Here is a 2671-nt window from a genome sequence, read left to right on the forward strand (position 1 = left end):
TAAGAACTAGAAAGTTACTAAGTGGTAGCTGTGAATATGATATCAAAGTCAAGAACATAAACGGTTTTTCTTTCTGCTTTCTGGTCATTATACTATATTTGGAATAGTTAGGAAAAAACACACAACAAAGAAGCTAATGTTCTAAAAGGCAGAGATACTTGAAAGTCTTTGAACACCTCACCAGAAATAATTTAACCCAATAAGATTAAAATTCCAGATCAAAGGTAGCAAAAATACAGAAAGGGAAGAAAGACAGTTGTAAGACCTCCCATTCCCACACACGTTTACCACCACGCTAATAATTAGTAGACGTGGGGTTCCCATAGCAAATAATTTCCATTTCCACCACCTGTAAGAAATAGCATTCCATCAATGTTCTCAGAAACATAGCTGGTCTCCATCACTCATGATCTGATTGGTCTAGGAACAGATAAACAATAGAGAAAAAATAATGATCCACAAGGATGAATCTTTACCATCATATAATCAATCAGCAGACATGTATTGACTACCTGCTACTATTTGAAATTCTATCCATGGTGTCATAGGAAAATCCAACATTATATTCAAAAGCTTCACGTGATTTATGTAGTCAAGCAAACCTACATTAAATGGATATTAAGTCCCTTGCTGGAGTGTAAGCCAAGGCCATGACACCGATTCACCTCTGTATTTCGAGATCCTTACACCTAGCTAGGGCTGCAATAATATTTGTTGAATGAATAAATGAATATCAAAATAGAAGTAAAACTACGGCAGTGGCTCAGTTTCTTGAGTGACCCATGAGTCATGAATTCAAAACTGTTAGAATCTTTAAAAGGACTTTGGTCAGCAAGCTTTGTAGGGAAAAAGCAGGCTACTGGACATCCAATCCAAAGACAAAGATTCCCTACACTCAACCTCGTGGTCAAATATCATCCAGTGTCTACCACTGACTGCTTTGCTGGCAGCGGCAACGAATGTCTGTTATTTTGGTCTGTCCTGCATGGACTCCCTCCTTCTTTGAATACCGACATCTCAATTTGCCTTTCTCAGCCTTGATTCACACAGTTTAGGTGGAGCCAAACCCTCGCCCCACCCAGCGAAGATGGGCAATTGGCTCAGGTCAGGCCAAGCCAAGGTTGCCTTCCACTTGACCACAGTGATGGGTTTAGGGATATTAGGTGACTCAAGACAGGTCCACAAGACTCAAGGCCAGATTCATGCTGGGACTTCAGAGGGAAAAGCCTTGTCTTTTTACCAAACTCTAGACTTTATTTATTTATCTTCGTTTCTGTGCGCCACTTTCTCAAGTTGCGGCGAGAGGGGGCTACTCTTCATTGTGGTGCGCGGGCTTCTCAATGCTGTGGCTTCTCTTGCTGCGGAGCATGGGCTCTAGGCACGCGGGCTTCAGTAGCTGTGGCGCACAGGCTTAGTTGCTCTGTGGCATGTGAGATCTTCCCGGACCAGGACTCGAACCCGTGTCCCCTGCACTGGCAGGCGGATTCTTAACCACTGCGCCACCAGGGAAGTCCCAAACTCTAGACTTTTAGATGTAGGTCTGATGCTAGTCAGTTTAACCATGTTAGCAGAGAGGTAGGCAACTCTAGAGGTGGAGAAAATGTGTGTGTGTGTGTGTGTGTGTGTGTGTATGTGTGTGTGTACACGCACGCGCGCGCTCATGCCTGGGTGTTCACATGCTTGGGCATGGTGGGGGGAGAGGAGAAAGAGAGAGAGAGCGCGTGAGAGAGCACGCAAGCCACCATTTAGTCACTTGGATACAGCTGTGCCTGAAACTGGATACACACCACCGATAAATTCCCATAGTGCTTCAGCAAATTTGAGTTGGTTTCCCGGGCTCTCTAGCAAAATAACTTGAATAATACAACAACACAGAGCAAGCCTCAAACTAGTCTGCTTCTCAGTGGAACATCCCACGGTGAAAGCAGTTGTCAAGAAAAAGGAATACAGTAGACTGTTTAGTCCCAGGCCTTGAAAGTTTGTCGTTCTCTCCGTCTGGACTCGAGGCTTCTGTCGCAACCATGCTTCTCCAGATCATCATTCAGGCCAAGAGGCATCCTAGCTTGATCCCTATCTTCATATTTACTGGAGTGGGAGGTACTGGAGCAGCGCTGTATGTCTCGCACCTGGCGTTGTTCAATCCAGATGTCAGTTGGAACAGAAAGGATAACCCAGAACCCTGGAACAAACTGGGTCCCAATGATCAGTACAAGTTCTATTCAGTGAATGTAGATTACAGCAAACTGAAGAGAGAAGGTCCAGACTTCTAAATGAAATGTTTCACTATAAAACTGCTTAGAATGAAGTTCTTCCAGAAGCCACCTGCACAATTTTCCACTTAACCAGGAAATATTTCCCCTCTAAATGCACGAAATCATGTTGGTGTATTGTGCTGGGGTTTACACTGATTAATAAATAGTCTGAAACTTGAAAAAAGACAAAAGAAAAAGGACTACAAATTTATGGACAAGCATGGAACTGGGAAAGTTACCTCCCCCCTCTGTGCCCAAGTTTCTGCATCTGTGAAATGGGGATGATAATGAAACCTCCCTCGTGGCATTATTGTGATTAAATAAGTCAATAAGAAAAGTGTTATATGAAAGTATCCCAAATGTTGGTACGATTGGTACTATTATTAGTTATTGCTACTATTATTGTTATTTCCGTTGTA

The 2671-nt window shown here is 43.2% G+C and overlaps 1 pseudogene across 1 annotated transcript; it reads left to right on the top strand.

Annotated features, from left to right (window-relative positions):
• Nucleotides 1-1653: 1653 nt before the first annotated feature.
• LOC113627567 (cytochrome c oxidase subunit NDUFA4 pseudogene) lies at nucleotides 1654-2429 on the top strand (annotated as a pseudogene). The gene has a single exon (XR_003435606.1). The product of XR_003435606.1 is annotated as a cytochrome c oxidase subunit NDUFA4 pseudogene (transcript).
• The last annotated feature ends 242 nt before the right edge of the window (nucleotides 2430-2671 follow it).

This window comes from Aethalodelphis obliquidens, unplaced genomic scaffold, assembly GCF_003676395.1.
Source record: "Aethalodelphis obliquidens isolate GAN/ISIS:26980383/991018 unplaced genomic scaffold, ASM367639v1 scaffold21, whole genome shotgun sequence".
Classification (NCBI taxonomy): domain Eukaryota; kingdom Metazoa; phylum Chordata; class Mammalia; order Artiodactyla; family Delphinidae; genus Aethalodelphis; species Aethalodelphis obliquidens.